This window comes from Nannospalax galili, unplaced genomic scaffold (assembly GCF_000622305.1).
Source record: "Nannospalax galili isolate Female #2095 unplaced genomic scaffold, S.galili_v1.0 scaffold1025, whole genome shotgun sequence".
NCBI classification, from domain to species: Eukaryota; Metazoa; Chordata; class Mammalia; order Rodentia; family Spalacidae; genus Nannospalax; species Nannospalax galili.
In genome coordinates this window covers 1,262,930-1,287,330 of record NW_008353598.1, presented here as the reverse complement: position 1 = coordinate 1,287,330, position 24,401 = coordinate 1,262,930, and positions in this window count along the sequence as shown.

The following is a 24,401-nucleotide window of genomic DNA, read 5'->3' as shown; positions in this document are numbered from 1 at the left end:
ATTTTATTATTTTTATTTTATATGTATGAGTATATTGCCTGCATGTGTGTAAGTACACCCACGTCCTACAATGCCCACGGCTGTCAGAAGAGGCATCATATCCCCTGGAACTGGAGTTAAGGACAGTTATTAGTCACCATGTGGGCATCCAAACTCTAGTCCTCTGCAAGAGCAGCCAGTCCTCTTAACCACTGAGCCGTCTCTCCCACCCCCTCTCTGTATTTTAGACTCAGCACCTTGAATTATTTACTATGACTATGTTACTCATGAAATAAAAGAAAGACAAAAATCAGAAATTTATATTGGAATCAATGTTATCCAGATATTAAAATTTAGAAGGATAAAAACAAAAGTCCTGGGAAGAACAAGAACTACAAGAAAATAGAGAAACTGAAAACAATATTTGTAATTCTTGGGCATAAAACATCTTAGTCTCACTGCCAAAAGAAAAGGGTCTTTAATATATGTCTCATAAAAGGAACAATAAGAAAAACCTATTAAATTCAAAACGTGCTCACACTCACATACATTGGAGTCTGAAATATACAGACTCACAAAGACATTTGTTACTTCACATCAAACAGCAACAAAACACAAACAGTAGAACTGTAGTTAGTTTTAGAGTACTTTCAAATGAAATGACGAGGTGAGAACGCTTATGCATTATGCATCTTTTACTTGCATAATCCCTCTGTACTCTGCAGAATTCCTGTGAAATTCCTCCTTCTGCTATAAACCTGGCTTATCAGCAAAATTTAACATATGTCTGTTATATTTAGTGATGGTGAGGCACTCAGCATATTCCAGCAAGTTCTTTCACTTCTCCCACAAGGCATAAACACCCTTTCTTATGTTCCTTTTAGTCTAATGTTCTTATGAATATCTTACATATTTGCAGCTGAGAAAAGATAAAAACATACTAATTATACTTAATTATTTGAGTAGTTTTGTCATCTCAAATATCTACTGTGGGATTTGAGGGCTGTTTTATGTAAAACCACACATGCATTCCTTTGCCATTTCTTTTCCTCAGTTAGTTTACTTCTAACCCAGGAGTGATAATAAGTCCATTTTCTGTATGTACTCACCTAAAATCTGATATTCTAAAGGTCATCTGGGGAATACAGTCTAAACCACACCTCATATGTAAATTGCTTCTCCCCTGTCTCTGGGAGATGGTTGGGCAGCACTTGTTTGCACACTAGCAGTAATGAGGGGATCACTTTAAAAGTAAAACAGCCTGATTTGTTGTTGGGAAACACTAGTTAGAATATTCTACCTTGTACTCAGAATTTGATTTCTCCTATCCTCTGTTAGTCCTAACAAGGTTTGGCATTTAAAGCAACATAGAAAGATCTCTTATTTATTTTCTAAAATATGTCAATTCTAAAACTTTACATAATCACAATTATTTCTAACTATGTTTGTTTTCTGAAATTATAATAGCCAATCGAAACTAATACAAAACTGAGCTTATTAAACTCATAGACCAAATATAACAATGAAAACTTTATGTTACAATGGTGTGCTAATGACTTATAACCAAGCACTACTTCTAAAACATTTGGAAGAATTTTCATCCAGAAATTGAGCCATCCACAGTTGAACATTCAGAATAAAATTTTTGGACTGGAGAGATGGCTCAGTGGTTAAAAGCATTCACTGCTCTTGCAGAGGATCCAGGTTTGATTCCCAGCACCCACATGGTGGCTAGCAACTGTCCGTAACTCCAGTTCCAGGGGAATCCAATGACCTCTTCTGACATCTACAGGCATTGCACGGCACAGGTGCACTTACACACATGCAGGCAATACACACATACACATAAAATAAAAATAATAAAATATCAAAATAAAATTCTTATAGAATCGCAAAAAGGTTTTGAACATTCATTAGGACAAGTGTTGCACAGAAATCAGTGTATTTTTTTCTTTGATGAACAAATATTATTTTGAGTGTCTACTCCATAGATGGCATGATTTTCAGTATCACACATGCCATTTTGTGTTTCTTCCCTTGGAGCTTAAAAGGGTATTTACAGTCAGGGGCACAGGAATAACTTACTAAACCATGTCACTATGTAACTTGTGCCCCAAGGGTTGTCTTAAAGAAGGAAATGGTAGGTTGTAGTTCACAATTTCTATTAGAATACAATGCCATTTTTAACATTAGTGTTAATGAACTGATATAAATTGGCAGTTGATACCTGATGGGTTTGGAATCATTAGCAACAGGGGCTTGCCATCAAGTTCTGATGAGCACCCAAGACCAAAGACAATAGCTTATATGGGGTCTCCAGGACAACTCTGGCCAGCAGTTCTAGGGGAGGTATTCCATACCCTTTTTCTCCACTCTGTCCACTACTATGAAGAACAAATATTAGGTCTAAAGTTTCCCAGTGCAAGTCCATCAACTGAAGTCTAGATAGCCTATCTAGAGTCCCTTGTTTTAGGACTTGGCACAGTGGGCCTGAACAGGAATGACAGAGTATATGGGCTCCAGTGGAGGGGCTTTGGGAGGGTGCTGGTGGGGACAGGGGTATAAAGATGATTAAGATTGATTGAGATGTTCTGTATGAAATACACAAAAAAATCAATAAAAACAAACAAAAAATAAAAATAAATAAAGATGCCTACTTCAAGGTGAGAATTTTTTTTAAAAGTAGCTTCTGAAAGCAGAACTTAATTAATCTCTCTCTTGTTCTCCATCCAGAAGTACACCTGAAGCAGAACAGGCAATCAATAGCAGTGTATGCCTTCCTGGTCCATTATAAAATCCAGAAGTCAGTGCAAGTTTCTTAGGTTTCCATCCAGTCTTTCTTGCTTTGAATCATCAGAATCCTCACCACTAGATAACCAATATTGTTTTAAGGTATATGTTCTTGTGGAGAATAAGATTTTAGGAGGAATTATATTTTTCTGACAGGTCCTACAGCTCAACACTCTGGAAAGGCTAGCTGGGGAAAGCCAAGTGCAGTTATGATTACTAATCAAATATCACAAAGTAAACAGTACCAAGTCTGCCATTTCCCCTCTCCTTTCTCCTTAGTCATTTCCCAGCAGTGTTAAGACTGTGGCTAGATCTTTTGGCTGATCCAGAACAAGTAGAATCAAAAGAAATTCAATTAGAAAATGTGGCTTTGAGTATGAAATGGCAAAAATAAACACATATAAAGATTGGGTTTTGCACAATAAACTACATACATGGTGTGTTATCTATTTGTGAGTGCTATCTGCTAACTTGAAGGTTATATGCTGCCATTAAAGTGTGTGAAATTTGTTGACTGGTTCTCTAAATTCTCTAATTAAAATAACATGTTTAAGAAGCACCATCTTACAATCTTTCTTGAGAAATTTCTGGAGAGTGTAATTCTTTATCCTTAGAATCTTATCTGGGAAAGGAAATATTTGCTTCCATTGAAACAGCTTCTCCTCTCCTTTACCCTTATAATCTGGTATGTAAGAGATGAAACTCTTAAATGAAATATGCATTTGATTAGTGTATGGAAAGCTAGAAAGTGGTAGGCTAGAGAGAAGAAACAATCTCTCTCTCTCAAAAAAAAAAAAAAAAAAGAATCCCATCAGCCCTTGGGAATCTGTCTTCAGGTAACCAGGACACCAATAGCAAAACAGCTCCAACTACTCAAGCTCAGAGCAATAAAACTCTGATCTGAAATCAATGTCACAAGCATTTTATTCAGACAAGAAAAATCTAATTTTTTGTTCCTTTCCCTTTTACAAAATTCATTTCCTGTTCCTTTTCATCCTCTTTTTAAACTCTCTTATTTTGGTAATAGGTCTATCCCTTCTGCACTGCCTATAAATTGAATAGTTATTGAAATATTCACAATGAAGGGCCTTCCATTCCTATGCCAGGTGCCACTTGATTCCTGGCTAAGTTATTGTCTGTTTTTAGAGATGATCCTACCCCTCAAGTCTGTTTTCTCTAACATCATCATTATAATAATGGGTATGATCCCAGGGTAGGAAAGAGTCTATATACTCCATCCCTCCAAGGAGCATAAATTTGTCCAGGAAAACAGAGTCTCATTAACCAATTTAAGTGAGAACACATGATAATGGCATTAGCCATTTCAGATGGCAAAGTGCCAGTTTAGAATTACGTAGTAATATAAAAAACAGCATACCATCTTCCCTGCCATATTTAATGCACATATGATATAAAATAAATAAGTTGCATAGTACCTATGTTTCTTTAGACAGATATAGCATGATATATTATAAAAGCTGTGTCTTCAAATCCTGTCTAGATTTGAAAAGTTCCTGAATTTTCTTCTTTATTTAATTTCCCCCTCTAATTTCTGGAAGGCAACAGTCTAAATTTGAGATATTACATTTTAAGCAGAAATTAATATTCTCATATAGTCAGAGGACGTGAAAATGTCATTTCCTGTCTTGTAGAATGTGAGATGGAAAAGTCTTCGAAGAGAAGCTGGGCTACAGCTTCAGTGTTTGGAAGAGAATGAGGACACCGAAAGGCCAGTCTGCCAACATGTCAGTCAGCCAATCAAGGTAATTAGTGGCCATGCTCAAGCTCAGAGCGCTATTTAGTAAAAAATAGATCTGTGCTACCACTCTGCGCAGTTTGATAGCTGATGCACACAAGTAAAATAAATAAACCCATCTGAACACTACCTCATCTCAGAGTTAGGCAAACTTCAAAGAGAGAAGAAAAATAAAATTCTAGAGTTGTTCTCTCTTGAAATTTCTCAGATTGACTCTCCCAGCAAAGGAAATCTTGTTCCCTAAAAAGTAGTGGGCTATTGTTCTGAAGATGATTGGAAATCTATTGATAATACTTCATTAGAACAGAGTACTAAGTCCTTTTTCAGATGCGCTCTCACAAATGTGGAGAAATTGGATTCCTGTGGGTAATTATTCATTTACTTCGGCTCCTCCTTTACCCTGTTCCATTTGGTGGGATTGATTTCCTTTCCCCGTATAATTTCACTTGTCACTATTCATGACTTGAAAATTGACCCTCTCTTCTCTCTCTGTGATTCTCACTCATGAGCCAACTTCTATTCTTAAAAACAATTGAAATTGCACATTAATGAAAAATTATCGAAGATGGCATTTGCAAAAATGCTTGCTTTGAATTACTAATGCAAAATTCTGCTCTTTCAGATATACCTATAAAGAAATATAAAATTACCACAAGAAGCTAAAAAAATGGAACAAAAATTCAAGTGTCCAATCCTTACCTCACATAATTCCATGTACACCCCAGCAGTTTAATTTTTAGCTTCCTTTTCTTCTGCAGAAAGATGAAATGGGAAATGATGAGCTCTCTGCCACTCAGTTTATAAAGTGTTATTCAGAAGTATAAGACTGCAGAACATAAGGACTGAAGCAAGAAGAGGGTTTTCTGTATCTGGAACGCCCTTACGATGCTCAGATGGTGGCACTGGCCTTGTGCCCCTGCCACAGACCTTGGGGCAAAGGACAGTAGAATTAGAGCCCAGCTTTAGTTCTGGTATTTGGCTTCTCTTTCCAACTGCAGTTGGAGCTGTTTATTTTGGAAATTATTTTGAAGTACAGCTTTTAGTGTCTGACACTACTTTCCTGCATGAAAACAGTTAAACAAACCCAGTGTCCCTTTAAGAATACACAAGACATCCACAGAACAACAGTTACCAGGAAATGCTAGAGAAATCTGAATGCTTTTCCAAATTGATTCATCAAAATCATACTCTTACACCATGGAAAGACTCTATATAACATTGCAATCTATTGTTTGAAAATAGTGGCCCAAATGCTGACATGTTTATTTATGTGCCTTTTGATGCAAGTAGATGGACCTGCGTTCAAAACTCCAGAAAGCACATAGAAAGCTGGGTGTGGCAACACATTTGCCTGTAACCTCAGGGCTAGGGGAGTGGAGATAGGATTTCTAGGGTTTGCTGACCATCGTCCTAGTTCAGGCTTCAGGGAGAGACCCTATATCAAGAGAAGAAGCCAGACAGTGACAGAGTAAGGCACACAGTGTCCATCTCTGGGCTTCATGATGTATACATCCATATTCACTTATGTATATGTATACATACAACAATACATACATATACAATACACTCACATACATATGCATAAATTGCTCATACATACATGGACACACAATGAACTTTTTCTCAAAAGTAATATAAATACATGCACACAAATATTGACAGATAAGAAATGTTCAGCTTACTTTGTCTTATACTGGGAAAACAATAATTGGATATTTCTTTTTCCTCTAAATTTGACTACATGTACTAGCTAAGTCTCCCTGAGATGTCTTTGTACATTTTCTTCCATATCTTCCTTGGACTATTTTCTCTAAATTCAGTCCATGCTTTACCTACTTCAGAAAGTCTTTTCTACCATCCTAAGTGAGGTAAATGTTCCATATGTGAACATTTATCATATTAAATCTGTTTGAATGACTTTCTTCTATATCAAACCACAAAATCATAGGTATTCAAAATATTTTTGAATGGAACAAAAACACTTGTTTAATCAAACAAGAAATATAGAAAGGACAACTTATAGGAAGGCATATATTTAGCTTTGGATATAGTGAGTTTGTAGTAATAATGGAATATCAAGGTGAAAGTTTCTGAAAAACTATTTGGAAAATTGACAAGTGAAGATTCATGAATGATAATGTCAAGTAAAAAATGTAAAAAAAGGAATATATATATATATATGGCCTAGGTAGTTCCTATATTTAAACAGTGTTGCAACACCAAATCAGAGTCTCAGCACAGAGTAACACAGGCCATTGTGTGTGATGCTGATGGTTACAACTGACTGTACAAAGCAGTGGTTCTCAAACTGAGATAATTGCTCCCCAAAACGAGCACTTGACAGTGTCTGAAGGCATTTTTGGTTGCTACAACTGGGATATGAGAATGCAGAGGAGATGCTACATGGATCTAGTGGGCAGATGCTGAAGATACTGCATGTGCTGGTTGCCAAGATGAGTGCAACAAAATTCCACAGATGGATGAACTAAAGAGAAGTGGATTGCCACACAGTTCTAGAAGCTTAAAGCCGAAGATCTACATGATAGTGCAGTTTGATTTCCCATGAGACCGCTCACCTCAGCGTACAGATGGCACCTTCTATCTCTAGTCTTCCATGACCTTTTCTTTGTGCATACACACCCCTAGTGTCTCTGTGTGTCCTGATCTCATCATTTTACCTGCGCATCAGTCAGATTGGACCGACCTCACTGTTCTTATCCACTTCTTTGCTTCTATAAAGGCTCAATGTTTAAAGACTGTGATTCCAAATGATCTATCTGAAGTACTGAGAGGTCGGTGTTTCACATATGAAGTGGGAACCAAAAAATGGAGGTAATAATACTATACCCTCTACACGCCCCAAATCAATCAATGTCCTTCTCTTAAGCAAAATATACCCATTATCCTTCGCACAGCCTAAAAGCTTTAGTCCATTACAACATCAACTCTTTATGTCCCTGTTGGTGTAGTCATTTTCTCCAATTTGAAACATTCCCTCCTAGAGGGAGAACAAATGCTCCATAGCACTTACAACACTCAAGAAGCTCATGACACATGCAAGGCCCAGAAAATTAATGCAACTAAGAAGGCTGCGGGAGTCAGAAAGCTACTGGATTCATAAGTCACCATCCCAAGGTTGTACATGCAGAAAAAAAATGCTGGGCAGAGAAGGCCCTCCAGCTGGCTGAGCTGACTGCAAGTTGTTCAGGAAGTTCCGAGAATGAAACCTTTATGAGTCATCATCCATATTGGAGTAGGCTTTTGGCAATGTACGTGTCTTTGAGTCACATGTTCTTGTAAGTAGCTCCCCACCATGCAAATGTAAGTTGCCCAAATAAACACACTGGTTCACAAAGATAGACTTGGATGGCTGTTTCTTCAGCATGGTGTCATCACCCTATTTTAGCTAATTATGTTTGTTCACATCTCCCCAGGAAAAGTCACAAAGCAGTCCTAAATATCATTTCAATATTATTTAAGTCAAATGTGTGAGAGAATTAAGGTATGATTCATCTGGGGTGAGAGAGCCCTTTTTGGCTGTGAATCTATAAACCAGACATTCCATGCATCTAAACCATAATAGTGAGTCAGGCATAGGACACACATTCCTGTCACAAAAAGGAGAAAGTGAAAAGAAAATGATCAAGTTCAAGTTCTAACAAGAAAATGACATTATATTGAAATGCTCAAGAAGCATCATCTCTGGCTTGATCATTGGTCTTTGAGACCACAAGGGTACTTGTACGTTAGTCAAGGCCTTAGGAGGCCTCATCAACATGGGCCTCAACCCTACATCTGGACTATAGCCTGAACCCTGAGACCTTTGAATGGCAGCCTGGCCATCTACAACTAAACTGAAGAAAATCTGGCTCCTCAGATAAGCCTTTGTAGGAATGGAAGCCCCACAGATTTTTGAAAATATCTTTGGAGTCATTATTTTCTCTTTGGGGACAAGATGTTTGCAACTTGATAATTCCATTCTAATTCTCATAAAGAATTCAAGAGCCTGTCCCCCTCTCTTTACCTCTGCCCATTCTTTGTCCCCATCTTCAGTTCAAACCTCTAGTATTTCCTCCAGTCTGTCTCTCTTTCTGTCTTATGTGTGAGCTGATGGATTACACTTGCAATAGTTTTATGCAATGATGGCCTAGCCATATCTTTGGCATTCCCTCCAAAACATGCTTTCTCAATTTTTGCAGTATGGATGAGCTGAGAATTTTCCAGAACTTCAAGCTATGGTTTCTTTTAGCTAAATAATCACTTCAATTTGTCTGTGGTCTCATATTTCACTCTAATCAACAATGAGAAATCAGGCTGCGCTTTCAACACTCTGCTTGGAAATATTCTCAGGTAAATACCCAAGTTTATTACTCATAAGCTTAACTTTCCTCCAAACACTAGAACACATAACACACAAATGATCTGCCAGTTCATAACTGGAATCATCTGATCTCGGTTGTTTAATAACAGTGCTCATCTACAGCTGAGACTTCACCAGAAGCATTTAGCATTCCTATTTCTACCAACAACACTCAGTACAATCCAGACCTTTCCTAGCTCTTCTGGCCTCTCATCCAGTTTCAAAGCCACTTCTCCATTCTGGGGTGATTGTTATAATAACATCTCAATTTGTTCTACCAGACTCTGAACATTTAGATTTTTCTAGGGAAATAAAACCAAGAGATATGTACAGAGAAGAGAATTCTGTTTTAAGGAATTAGCTCATGCAACTTTTGAGGCTTGCAAGTTCAGAGTCTGATAGGTTAGGCTAGAAGGCTGGAACCTCAGGGAAGAGTTACAATTCAAGGCAAAATTCAGTCTTCTGAAAGAATTCCTTGATTAGTGGAGGTTCAAACTAATTAAATGATGTCAATCTACATTAATAAAGGACCCTGCTCTACTTAAAGTCCACCAGTGTAAGTATTAATCTCATTTCTGAAAATTGACAGGAACTTCAGGAACACTATTCAACCAAGTGGTGCTGAAACTGAAAAAAGAAATCTAGTCTAAAGGCATTAGAAAGCAATGCAGAAAAAGTACAGTCTGTAATGGAAAACAAATACTTTAAGCCCCTTGAGGATGAGACTATTGGTATTGTAACTCTTCAGAAGGTTCCCACATAAGTCTCAACTGAAGAGCTCACAGACAGGGGACACTCAGTAGAAGTTTCTGAGTGCAATGCCTGAACTTTAGGAGTGGGACATTAAGAAGAATTACCATTTGGTTCATAGTTTATTCTTCATCAGTTTAACACACACATTTCAAAGACTGGATTTTAAAGTGACAATCTTGGCTTCTTTTACCACTGTCAGTGGAAGCCACAGTATGCTCGTGGTTTTGGTACTGGTGGTGTTATCAAGTTCTCTTAAAAATAAGTCCTTTGTGTTTGTAAATAAAAATATTTTGGTCAAAATGGAACTATACACAAACCAGAATGTGTATAGATTTAAGATTTGGTATTCTCACACATAATAAATCAAAAAGACTCATTCTTTAAAAAAATTAACTGGATTTGAAATTTTTAAACTAAAAAGTATTCTAAGAACTGTTACAAGCCAGCTGACTCAGCAGTTAAGAATAGTGGCTTCCCTTCCAGAGGACTCAGATTCAATACCTAGCACCCACACGACAGTACACAAACATATGTAACTCCAGTTCTAGGGGATCTGATGCCCTCTTCTGGCCTCTGTGGGTTTTGCATGATATAGGTATACTTACTATATACATGCAGGCAAAACAGTTATACTCACAAAATAAAAATAAATCAAAAAAAATTTAAAAACTTTTACAAACATATATTCTGCTGTTGCTTATTTGCTTTAACTGGGAATACTGCTTTGTAATTTCTTATATTGAGAAGATATTAATCTATTGTTCTGAAACCTAATAGTCTTGGAATTTTTAATTCTTCCTATAAAAGTTGTAATAACATTTTCTGGCCACCTTTAATAGCTACAAATTGATTATGTGTCTTTTCCTAGAAAAAAATAATGCAGCATTCTCTACATAGTCCTTCATAATTCATTCTGACCACAGCAGTACACAGAGCTGAATGCCAGTTGAGCTGCTGAGGTGACACCAGGTGACCCATTGGATGAGCAGCTGAGCTGTCACCAGATAACTTCACCAGGTGAAGTGTCAGCAGCATCTCAGGATAGCCGCAAGGCTGTCTGTAGAGCTCTAGATCACAAACAGGATGTCACAAACAGGTTTCCAGTTTCTCAAGAAACATGCAGCTATTACTAGGTATTTAGTTAGTGGACTCCGTTGGTTCTAGAATTCTGAAAGGGCCAATTTTGAGAAAAATGGCTGACCATCCTTTTAGGGCTTCCTGCTGACTACACATGACAAAAATCACAGCTTCCTTATTAAATACAACAGGGATCTTAAAATTATATTCTTTTTTGTTTTTTAGCAAAGAAACCACTGGTATATTACATACTGTTTATAACAGGATCTCTAAACATCATAGCTTCTCAGTCATTAAATTCAATACTACTTAAACATACAATAGTGGAACATTTAAAAAATATTTTAGCAGTCACTTGACCCTATGAATCCTACTATAAGTAAATATTGTAATCACATGATTTTTTTTTATTTTAAAAAATACTTTATTTTTAAATTTTTATTGTTTTTGTACATTTCATACAATAGTGCTTAATCAAATTTAGAACCCCCCTCTCCCATCCATGTCCCCCTTCCTCCACTCCCACTGGACCTCATGCATTCCACTATACATGTTAGGTCCTGTCCAGTCAAGCATTTGTACCCAGATATCTTTCATTGTAAATTCATCCACTGGAGCCTAGTCAGCTTACCTAGAGATCTACTCTAGGTCTACTTTCCCTCACCCAATAGTGATGTTTCCAGTTGTTCCCAGACTAGGGCTGAACTGCCACCCATCTCCTTCACTCCATTCTGGACCCTGGTCTGATTGAGTTGGCAAGGGTCCTTTGCTCGATGCCACCATTGCCATAAATTCACATGTACAAGCTTCCAGTGGCCTGAAAGCTTCTGCTTTGCTATGTTCATGGACCGACCCTGGCTCTTACAATGTTTCTGCCCCCTCTTCCACAATGGTACTTGAACCATCAGTGGGAGAGGTTTGATATAGGAGTTCTACCCAGAGACACACACTCTATAGTCTCTTATTCTTTAAAAGCTGACCAGTTGTCCCCTTTGCATCCCTGGGCAGCACAGCCGCCAGCTTCCTGGTGCCAGCATCCTTCCTGGGTAAGTCCTGTGGTGCCCAGCACACCTTGACTCCCCAGTCTCATTCACCCTCCCAGCTCCCCCAACCCATCTCTCCTCCTAGTCTGGGTACTGGTCCATTTCTTCTCTTGGCACCTCAGAGACCTAGACTGACATGGGGCCCAGAATCCCCACTGCTTCCTAATCTTTTGCATGCAGACCAACCCGATTCCTCCCTGCAGTCCCCAGGAGCCCTCTGGGCCTGGTCCTGCCCACCACCTCCATTTGCAAAACTGGGTGGTACAGACACTAGCTTCCTGAGACCAGCATCTTTCCTGGGCCATGCTCCCAGGCCAGTCCAGCCCCCAAATTCCTGAGACAAGCATCTTTCCTGGAGAGATGCAGACCTTAGGAGAAAGCCTGAGAGCATCTGATCCTCATCTGACTTGGACCTCTATGGGAACTCCTGAAGATGAAAGCAATTTGGCCATGTCAATATAAAATCAAAAGAGGGAACCTAAAGTCTAGACCAACCAGCATTTTATGCCCAACAAGTAAACCACAAAGGCACACAAAGTTTACAAAAAGCAGACCTAAACTCAACAAAGGAAGGCTTCTGTCTCACACAAGAATGAGAAACTACAAAAGAAAGCCACATGTCAAAGTCACAGAGAAAAAATAATAACATGAAAAACCAAAATAATATATCCCCATCAAGTACCACTAGAGGAGTACAATGAGAACCCACTAGAGATAATGCAGGACATGCAACTCAAAAGAACAATTATAAACATGATAAAAGAATTCAGTTAATTTGAAAAACACACAAAAGAAGAAAACAAAGACCTGAAAGAAGATAGGGATAAACTTCTGAATAAATTCAGAAAAGAGTTAGAAATATTGAAGAATATTCAGGTTGAAATGAAGAAGGAAGTGAAACACCCAGTAAGCCAATTAGAAATGACAGAGAAAGCCTCACCAATAGAATGAATGAAATAGAAAACAGAGTATCAAGATTAGAGGATAAAGTGGACAAATTAGAACACTCAAGCAAAGATTATAAAAATTTAAGAAAACACAAGAATGGAATATGCAGGAATTGTGTGACACCATAAAAAGACCAAACTTACAAGTTATAGGCATATAGGAAGGAGAAGAATGTCAAGATAATGGTATGGAGCAGATCTTCAATGGATAGTTGAAGAAAATTTCCCAGAATTAAAGACATGCACATACAAATGCAAGAAGCATGTAGAACACCAAATAGGCAAGGCCAGAAAAAAAAAAAAAAACTCTCCATGGCACATCATACTAAAAACACTAAACATACAGAACAAAGAGAGAGTACTGAAATCTGCAAAGGAAAAACAAGTCACATATAAAGGAAAACCCATCAGAATTACAGCTGACTTTTCAGTGCAAATTATGAGGGGCAGAGGGGCCTGGACCAAAGCATTCCCAGTTCTAAATGAAAACAGATGCCAACCCAGGTTACTTTACCCAGCCAAAATTTCTATTATAGTCGAAGGGGAAAGAAAAATCTTCCATGACATAAATAGGCTGAAAGAATTCATATCCACAAAACCAGCCCTTCAGAGAGTTCTTGAAGCAATACAAAGAGCTGAGGAAAGGAATGACTATACCCAAGAGGCTATGGATAAAAAAACTTAATGAAGGTATAACTGTGGAAATGCACAACTACACCAAAAATGTGAACAGAATAAAAAATGACAGGAATCAATACACATCTTTCATTAATAACTTTAAATATCAATGGACTTAAATCCCCAGTCAAAAGACAGACTAGTTGAATGTATTAAGAAACAAAACCCATCTTTTTTGTTGTCTGCAAGAAACATATCTCACTTTCAAGGACAGGCACTCCCTTAAGGTGAAGGATGGAAAAAAAATGTGAAGCGAATGGGTATATATTTGGGGAAAAAGCGGGCATTGCAATTCTAATATCTGATAAAATAGACTTTAAACTAAAACTAATCAAAAGAGATAAAGAGGGCCACTTCATTCTGATCAAAGGAACAATAGACCAAGAAGATATTACAACCATTAATATATATTCACCAAACTCTGGTGCACCAACTTCATAAAAACAGTACTACAGGACTTTAAGATCCAGATTAATCCAAACTCATTAATAGTAGGGGACTTCAATACCACATTGTCTCCATTAGATAGGTCAACAGGATAGAGAATTAGCAGAGAGACATCCAAATTAAACAATGCCATATATCAAATGGGCCTAACAGACATCTACCAAATATTCCATCCAAGCACCAAAGAATATACTTTCTATTCAGATCCCCATGGAACTGTCTCCAAAATTGACCATATACTAAGGGACAAAACAAACCTCAAAAATACAAAAAGATTGAAATAATTCCATGCATTCTATCAGACCACAATGCAAAAAAAGCTTAACGTCAATACTGGAAGAAACCCTAGTACATACATGAACACATAAAGATTAAACAACAAACTCCTGAATGATGAATGGATCAAAGGAGAAATTAAGAAAGAAATAAAATTATTCCTGGAACTAAATGAAAAGGACAATATAACAAGAAAAAACCTCTGGAACACATTGAAAGCAGTCCTTAGAGGGAAGCTTATAGCTCTAAATGCCTACACTAAAAAATCAGAAAGAGCACAAATAAATGACTTAACATTACAACTCAAGGCACTTGAAAAGCAAAGACAAATGAAACCCAAACCCAGCAGACAAGAAGAAATAACAAAAATCAGAGCAGAAACTAATGAAATAAAAACAATACAAAGAATCAACGAATCCAAGAGCTATTTCTTTGAAAAGTTAGACAAGATTGGTAGACTACTAGCCCAGGTAACTAAAAGAAAAAAGAGCACCTGCAAATCAACAAAATCAGAGATGAAAGGGGAAACATCACAACATACACCAAAAAGATCCAGAACATTATAAACCTATGTGCTACTAAATTTGAAAACCTAAAAGAAATGGACAGGTATGTAAAAGTATGGGAACCAACAAAACTAAATCAAGAAGAGTTTAACAGCTTAAATAGACCCATAACACATAAGGAAATTGAAACAGGAATACAAAAGCTCCTGACTAAAAAAGGTCCAGGACCAGACGGATTTACAGCAGAATTCTACTAGACATTTAAAGAGGATTTACATCCAATACTACTTAACTGATTCAAAAAGATAGAAATGGAGGGAGAACTTGCAAATTCCTCTATGAAGCCAGCATCACTCTAATACCAAAGCCAGGTAAAGATACAACCAAAAACCAAAACAATAGACCCTTATGCTTAGTGAACATACATACAAAAATTCTCAAAAAAAATACTTGCAAACTGCATTCAGACACACACAAAAAGATCATCCACCATGATCAAGTCAGCTTTATTCCAGACATGCAGGTCATCTCAATAGATGCAGAGAAGGCCTTTGACAAAATTCAACATGCATTTATGTTCAAAGTCCTAGAGAGAATTGGACTGGAGGGAACAAACCTCAACATAATTAAAGCTATATACGACAAACCCAGAGCCAACCTCATTCTAAATGGAGAAAAACTGGAAGCATTCCCATTAAAATCAAGATCCAGACAAGGCTGTCCACTATCTCCACTCCTTTTTAACATAGTGCTTGAAATTCTTAAAAGAAAAATAAGAAAAAAGAAGAAAACTAAAGGAGTAATCATTGTAAAAGAAGAGATCAAATTATCCCTTTTTGCAGATGATATTTTATATCTAAGAGACACCAAAAATTCCACCAGAGAAGTCCTAGAAATTATTAACACGTTCAGTAAACTGACAGGTTACAAAATTAATCTACAAAAGTCTGTAGCCTTTCTATATAACAACAACAAACAATCAGAGAAAGGTACATGGAAATACTCCCATTCACAATAGCTGCAAAAAAAAAATAAGATATCTTGGAATAAACCTGACCAAAGACATTAAAGACCTCTACAATGAAAATTTTATATCTTTACAGAAAGAGATTGAAGAAGACATCAGAAGGTGGAAGGACCTTCCATGTTCATGGATTACAAGAATTAATATTGTGAAAATGACCATCCTACCAAAAGCCATTTATACATTCAATTGAATGCCAATCAAAATCCCCAGGACATTCCTCACAGAATTGAAAAAACCATCCAAAGATTCATATGTAAGCACAAAAGACCTGGGAAAGGCAAAGCAACACTGAGCACTAAGAGCAATACTGGGGGGATTACTATACCATACTTTAAACAGTATTGCAGAGCTTTAGTCATAAAAACAACATGGTAGTGTCACAAAAATAGACCTATAGACCAATGGAACAAAATTGAAGACCCAAATATAAGTAAATGCAATTTTAGCCATCTGATATTTGACAAAGGGGCCAAGAATATTCACTGGAGGAAAGATAGCATGTTCAGCAAATGGTGCTGGCAAAACTGGATCTCCACCTGTAGAAGAATGAAGCTAAACCCCTATCTTTCCCCTTGTGCAAAAGTCAACTCCAAATGAATCAAAGACTTCAATATGAAGCCTGAAACTCTGAAAATCTTAGAAGAAAATCTTGGCAATAACCTACAAGATAATAGTGTAGGAAAGGATTTTCTAAACTGGACATCAACTGCTCAGAAAACAAGGTCAAGAATCAACAAATGGGACCTCATTAAACTAAAAAGCTTCTGTATATCAAAAGAAGAAACCAAGGAAATGAAGATAAAACCCAAAGAATGAGAGAAAATCCTCACCAGCAATACATCTGATGGAAGTTTAACATCCAGAATATATAATGAATTCAAAAAACAATCAAGAAAGGAAGTAACACAATTAAAAGATGGGCTAAGTAGCTGAACAGAGAGTTCTCAAAAAAAAAAAGAAATAAAGACAGCTAAGAAGCATCTTAAAAGGTGTTCAACATGTAATGGCGTTTTACTCAGCAGTAAAGAAAGATGAAATCATGAAATTTGCAGATAAATGGATGGAAGTAGAAACTGTTATACTAAATGTAGTAATACAGACTCAGAAAAAAACAAATGACATTATGTTCTCCCTCATATGTGTATCTTAGCACCAAATCCTGATAAGTGAATATGTATCCAGACATAACTACAGGAAGCAGGATAATGAAAAGGAACCAGGGAGGTCAAGGAAAAGAAAGAATCTGACAGAGAAGAACAGTAGGAACCAGGCATTAATAAGGGAGTTATGGATAAAATATGGGGTTATTTTAAAGGGGGGATGGAGGGTTATACAAAAATACTTGTGGATTAATGGAAAAGAAGGAGCCAAGGTTGGGACCATAAGAGAAGGGTGTTATTTAGAGGGAACTGGGAAAAATGGGGGCATGTTAAATGGATAAATCATGGTGGAAGGGTTAGAAAATGAGAGAGATAAACAATACCTAGCTAGTTAAAAACAAAACCAGAGGGAACCATATGAATCAAACAATCTATTAAGAAATTATACATACAACTAGCTCAAAGAATATAATATATATCTAGGCAAGATGATTGGTCTTTGCCCAAGCTTTATCTACATAGCAAATGGTAATTGAAAGTACCAGACTGATGGAACTAACCTTCTTGGATGTCTAACAGCCATACCTTGAGGCCTATGCTAATTTGGTCAGAGGGACATAAAGGACAGTTTTTTTTCTCCTTGCCCTCCTAGGTAAACTAAGTTCCAGGGGACTATGGAACATCTCTCAAAATGTCTTATAACTATGGTAAGTCACCTGTCCTCTTGTTCATGGAGGGCATGGAGACCCCATGAGATGGACTTGAACCAGAGTCCAGTCTACAAAGAGGAGGGTCAACTCAGAGTAAACATCTCATCCATGCTTCCAATGAAGCCAGCCATGATCAAGTAGGACCTTTGACTTATCCTCACCTACATGGAACTGATAAAAGAAAAGAACCAGGGGCTCCTCCCAAGCCCATGTGACTCCTGATGAATAGATCCTCAAATGGCCTTAAGAATAAAAATAAATTGGTTTATCTGAGCCAACTGTATGGTCTTAAACACCCAAAATGAAAGTATAACCAAAGATTAAAGGGGTCAATATAATTCTTTAAGAGTCCATGTGTATAGATAAAGCCTACATACCAAGCAACAATGCCAGATAGGAGATACCTTCTTTTGAGTTGTTGGCCACAGTGGCCAAAGGGACTCCCAGATAGTAACCTAGCATTGAACTGGGAAAATTAACAGTAGACCCCAAACTTATATAAAGGAATATTGGCAACTGATTGCTCCCTGATGAGGAACAGCTGACCTTCCTAAAACAAGGAACTCTAAATAGGATGACTAGACTCAGAAGATGGAAAAGCACTGGGGAATGGCTGGGGACACCGACAGCAGTAACAGGGATGACAGAGTATACGGGCTCCAGTGCATGAGTGGGGGGTGTTATGGGAGGGTGCCATTTGGGATGCGTATATAAAGATGAATAAGATTGTTTGGGATGTTCTGAATGAAATACACACAAAAAATCAGTAAATTAAAAAATGAGTTATATTTGAGGAAGAAGCATAAAAATTTGCTTTGTGTTAATTTGTAGAGGTGACAAGAATTACTATTGAAATCTATCTGATGACTTTATATCCATACTCAGGTATAAGGATCCAAATGTAACCAACTGTGACTAGTAGGATACATAGAGAATAGAAATGCATGTGCAAACATCTAAGTATTAGTAACATTAAAAATGAGTTTTTTTTCTGTATGAAACAGTGTATTTAAAAGTGAAATGGAGATCTTTCTTAAAGGTTAAAACCTCATTCAATTCTATGTCTTATAGGGTTTATACTGAGTTCAATACTGTATAACTGTATTAATTCAACTGTGAACCTAAAAATGGTACAGCCAGTTTTAAAAGAGATGGATTTTTGCTATGGAAATTGTTGTTGAATATGTAAATGCTGTAATGAAATGCTTCTTCTAATCATGTGGTTATTAAATAAATAATTTTAAAACAAAAAGTTGACCAATCATGCTGTGCTGGATAGCTTTAGTGTCAACTTGACACATCTGGGTTGAGGGAGCCTCAGTTGGGGAATTGCTTCTATTGGACTGGCCTGTGGCCATGTCTGAAGGGCATCTTCTTGATGAGTGATGTGGGAGGGCCCAGCCCACTGTGGGTAGTGCCACCCCTGGGCAGGTGGGCCTGTGTTGCATAAGAAAGCAGGCTGAGCAGGGTCCAAGGGAGCAAGCCAGTAAGCAGCACTCCTCCATGACCTATGCTCCAGCTCCTGTCTCCAGGTTCCTGCCCTGAGTTCCTACCTTGGGCTCCCTGATAAACTGTGACCCAGGAGATGTAAGATAAAATAAACCTTTTCCTCCCCAAGTTGGTTGTGGTCAGCGTGTTTTGTCACAGCAATGAAGAACAAACTAAGACACATGCCTTTTTGTGTGCATTGTACTCTGTTGTATAAGGAGGCATCACTGGTAAGAGTCGAGGGATGCAATAGTTTTTCTCTACCCCCCATTCCACTATGTTCCATGAGTCTTAGGTGTAGAAGTTCCACTGTAGATTTGTCACCTAGGACTAGGCATCTCTCAGACATATAGTCTCTGTGTCTAACCAGTTGCAGGGTTCTGCAGTAGCCTCCACCTGTTGCAAAAACAAGCTTATTTGATGAATGGTTTACATTATACTTGTCTATAAATAATAAGGATCCATGTTTAACATGTGGTAAGAAATTTATTTCATTTGCCTAGAGATATGATAGAGATAGTGTTTTTCCCTAAGATCTATGACCTCTCCAGCCATGTGTATCTGGCTGTGTTTACAGTGCCCACCCATGACTTCATTCCCATTGAGAGGGTTTAAGTCCAATTAGATAGCTGTTGATTAACACCCCTCCCTGCCCCCCATAAAAGTGTCACTACCACATTACTAGAGGTAGTTTGCTCAGTTGGTCATTGTGGTTATTAGACTTTAGGGCTGGGTTGGACCATTGAATTATTTTCTCCCTTAGCAGCTTGCATAGTATCCCCCAGAACTGTCGGAGTTAAACTTCAGGCACAACGTTTCCAGGTCATTTCCTGCTCCATTGCTCCAAGTCCTGTGTCTAAATTATGACCTGTCTTCAGCACTAGGGTCTTATCTTTCAGTTTTGGAACACAACCAAGAGCTCTGACAGTAGCCTGTGTTATTTTGGGAGTCTCTTGGACCATTCTGTCCAACCACTCAAAAGGAGGTCTCTCCTGTCTGGCAGTGTTCCTTGCCGTACAGCCCCCAGGTATACATATGCAGTGATGTTTAGGCACTGTATGTGCATTTCTCAAAGGATTTTGGAGGCAACAGACTTCCCTCTGACTTCCCTAGTTCCCCAACAGATTTCTCAGACTGATTTGAATGACTAATGTGGTTTTGGGGGGCTGATGAAAATGTCAAATAATTGTGACTATTTCCACTATTTTGTTAAAAAGGAGAAAATTTTATGTGGTGTGTTGCTTTCTTTGTAAACACCAAGTCAAATGTATTTAGTTAAAGCAGATACAAGGGAAGCTCACTGATTGTATCAGTAGTCAAACCCTGACTAGGTGTCATGAAGGCCAATTTTAGAATTAAGGAAACAAGACAATGTAATTTATATTTGACTGAAGAGAGGGTGGTATTTTGTGTATCACCAATAATGCTGTTTCAGATCATTCACCTTAATCACAAACCAGAAGACAACTACCGTAGCTCTGAAATCCAAATCTATGAATTTACTGTTCAAATTTGGCATATGCTAAATAATATTTTCCATTAGAAAGATGTCTTTTTTAGAAATCTTTATCCTCATTTCTAAAATATTAAAAGGCAGAGTTGTTATATGCAAAGAAACATTTTCTAGCTCATATCAACAGAGGTAAAATCTATATTTTTCTTTCACCTGAGTTGTATTTTTCCAATAAACCTTTATTTATTTATATTTTATGTCTATGAGTGTTATGCCTGTGTGTGTGTAAGTTCACCTGTGTGAACTGGAGTTATGGGTGGCTGTCAGCTGCCACATGGATGCTGGAATTCGAACCTGGGTACCAAATAATTTCTGACAACCCTGTGAAAATAACTATATGGGACACCATTAGATTTGGATGTGTCCAATGACCTTGATTTCTGAATAAACAAAATGAAATTAAACTCACAGGTAGTGAACTGAGCATTTTCAAACTTAAACCAATCATACAATTTATTTCCTTCTATGTTCACCTTACAGAAGTTCTTCTCTTGACCCCTTTGATGGAGGTCTGAACTATCTAGGGTTTGCTATTTGCTGAAATAAATTTGTTAGAAATGTAACGAACTTCTGTTTATCTTTCCATAGCCTTTACCTAGTTTTCCTTATTAGCAATCTTTTACAATACTATAGCAAATATTTTCAAAACAGAAAATGAAATTTTCTGTACCATTACAACTTACATAGGACTGCTAGCAGAAATTTAGTATCCACAGAATATCAGCAAATACATATTTTTGTCATTTGTTTAAAGTAGTTTTTGTCAAGAATGTTCTCCCTAATTTACTGGTTTTTAAACTTTTTGCAACCTATTATACGGAATGAAGGCTCTAAGTCTAGTCAGCAGTTGGGGGTTGAGTTAAAAGCCAAGTTTTGTAGGGCAAAATTCTATACATATTAACTGAAATTCTTCTATAAGAAAAATTTACCATTTCTTCCCATTTATTTATATTTTATTATATTTTAGTCATTTATTTATGTCAACATGGAGTTGTTTTTACTTATTTTGTTCTCTGGGTTTTAATACAGTGCCATACTACTTATTTTATTGCTTCAATTGTTCAAGCACTGGTCAGTGAGAGCTCCTTCAGGCTGATTCTTATGACCTTTTGACATGCTTTTATTCTGTGGTTGTTTTGAGAACAGTTTTACTCTCTTGTACCACAAGATTTCCTAGTCTCATTTTTACTTTTAAAAGCCAAATAAAATATTAAAAGCTTGAGGCACTGGTTCCATTTGTCTGGAATGAGAAACAGTAATACTTCCTAATAACTTCTGTGATTTTTGTAAGTAAAAGAGAACCATGGTTTCATTAAGCAATGATTAAACAAACAGCCAGGTTACAGAGTTATATGAGACAGTTTCTTACAACTAAAACTTTCATGCCTCAGGCTGGAGAGACAAGGCAGTAACACTGAATTGTAATAACAGTGTTAAAAAGCTTTTACTAGAACACAACCTCAGCAGAGATTGTCAATTCCCTATTGGTGCGAAGCTCAGAGTGCCCTTTTCACTTTCTTTTAACCTTTGTAGGTGTTTGTAAATGTACAGTTGGTGCTCTCTTATGAAATAGCCAGTTGAATAATACATTGTTTCCACATAACAGTTTTGGCTCTAGAGACCCTAGAAAATTTTACAGCATAGATGTAGGTCACTTACCCAAAAATGAACTCAAATAAAGCTGCCCACAGATTCACCAGCACAACTGAGGATTCTAACTTATGATTTTATTATATTTTCTTGAAAGGAGGGCAGCTGTAAAAAAATTTTCTTGTTATTGTCGGACTTCCTAGGAGGCAGACTAACTTTGCCTAACTGCTTTGTCAATAGCATAAAAAACCAAGTCTGAACTAAAATTATATAGTAAAAGGATAGCATTTGGTATTTCACTCTTTTCAAAAGACACACACAGGTTGGTTACATCAGCAAAATAGTTGTGTCAGGATAGTATGTTCAGCATATTATCGCCCTTCTTGGATAAAGCAGACTCAAGCAGCTCAATTCCATTGTGCTATCTCAGTAGTGCAAGAATTAAAGAAACCTTGGGAATGTTTCCTGAATTCTTTCTGGTTTTTTTTTTAGCTATATTTTATTTATTATTTTTATTTTCTGTGTATGAGTGTTATGCCTGCATGTAGGTACATGCACTCATGTCATGCAATGCCCGCAGAGGACAGAAGAGGCTGTCAGATCCCCTGGAACTGGAGTTACAGACAGTTGTTAGCTGCCATGTGGGTGCTTGGATTTGAAACTGGGTCTTCTGCAAAACAGCCAGTATTCTTAACCACTGAGCTATCTCTCCAGTCCTTCTTTCTGTTTTTAACCACTGACAATGCTTTATTAGAAACATTTCAGCATATAAAAGTACATGAAGAATAATTTGAAAGCTTGCTTATTCCATCAGCTTTGACAGGTCATAATGTCATCTGTCATTTGTTATATTTTTAAACTTAAGCTGAATCAGGTGGTACATGCCTACAATCCCAGAACATAGAAGTCTGAGGCAGAAGCATCTTTAGTTAGAGGCCAAATGGTAATTCTTCTAAATTAACAAAATATACACAGAAAGTCACAAAACATGCAGCATATATAAACTGTTATTTGATGTTATCAATGCTAAAAAATATGGCAAAGGGAACAACCTTCCTCAAAACTCTGGCTTCATTATATGACTCAATGTGTTTACAGCTTGATTAACTAGGTTGCTTTGTAAAACTTGATTAAAAACATTCTATATCCTACAATGTAATTTCAAGGAAATTATGTATGCATTAAAGTCAAGGTGGAAAAAATATATGTAGTACTTCCCCTAAAACAGAGTCATTTCCATAAAATATATTTTAGTAGGATATGCATGGTGAAATTAAAAATTGAGTAATATGACATGATGTGTACCTTTGTTTTTTGATGTGAGAAATTTTTTAAATACTGTATTTTAGCTTGTTACTTCAACAAAAGCACCTAGCAACCTTTCATATTTTCAACATCACTTTTTGACAAGACAAAGAGAAGAGGCAATCTGTGGGTGGCACTGAAATAATAACCAGGCAAGTGTCATCACAAAGAACAGCATGTCAGCTGCTAGATGCTCACTGACTATAACGCTCTGAGAATCTGGAGGAGCATGCGTAGTGATTTTGCTTTTGAAATCCAAATGAAGTCATTAATTCCAAAAAGTAGAGCTTCCCAAGCACTGAATTCTCCATTTTTCAAGAATAAAGGAAGGAAGAAGTTAAACAGCCACCTTATTTCAGAACTTTTTGCTCTGCTTGTCACATTAGTCTTCTTATATTTTTCTCATTTTAGACAAAATGGATGTGAAATATCACTGGCCGTGAAGGCCGCCCAGGTGGCCAGAGCTGCCCCATTTCACTGCAGCTGAGGAACCCTGAGCACAGCCTACCCTGATGCAGGTTTTAGAGCCCAAGGGTCACAGGACAGCTGACTAAAGCGCTGAAGGATCTTTCTGGTCTGGAAGGAAGAAGCAAGGGAGAGTTGAGCAGTCTGGAATGTTGTAGCCATTCTTTTTTACATTCCAAAATATTCTCCAACTGTTGTTGAAAACTACATGCAAGAGTTGGTAGAACTTTTCAGGTCCATTACTACTGGGAGACTATCTTATGCAAATAGCAATGTCCCCAACTCTCAGTTCCTTCCCAGAGAACATGGCATCCCTTTCACTAGTCACTCAAAACATTATTACTACTATTAACTTAAATCAGGTATCTCCTTACCTCTGATAAGTTCTTAACCTTGCTCCTACATAAGTAAAATCATCCTTTGCCCCACCATCTTTCAAGATTTCTCTTTCAAATTTTTGTAGTTTAAAATCGGTAAATCCAGTTGCATTTTTTTCTACATATTTGTCTTCATAGAGTTCCTGAAGCTAATTGCTAAAGCTAATTGACTGTGCAGTTTAGTGACTGTCATCAGTTTTGAGAAGTTCACAGT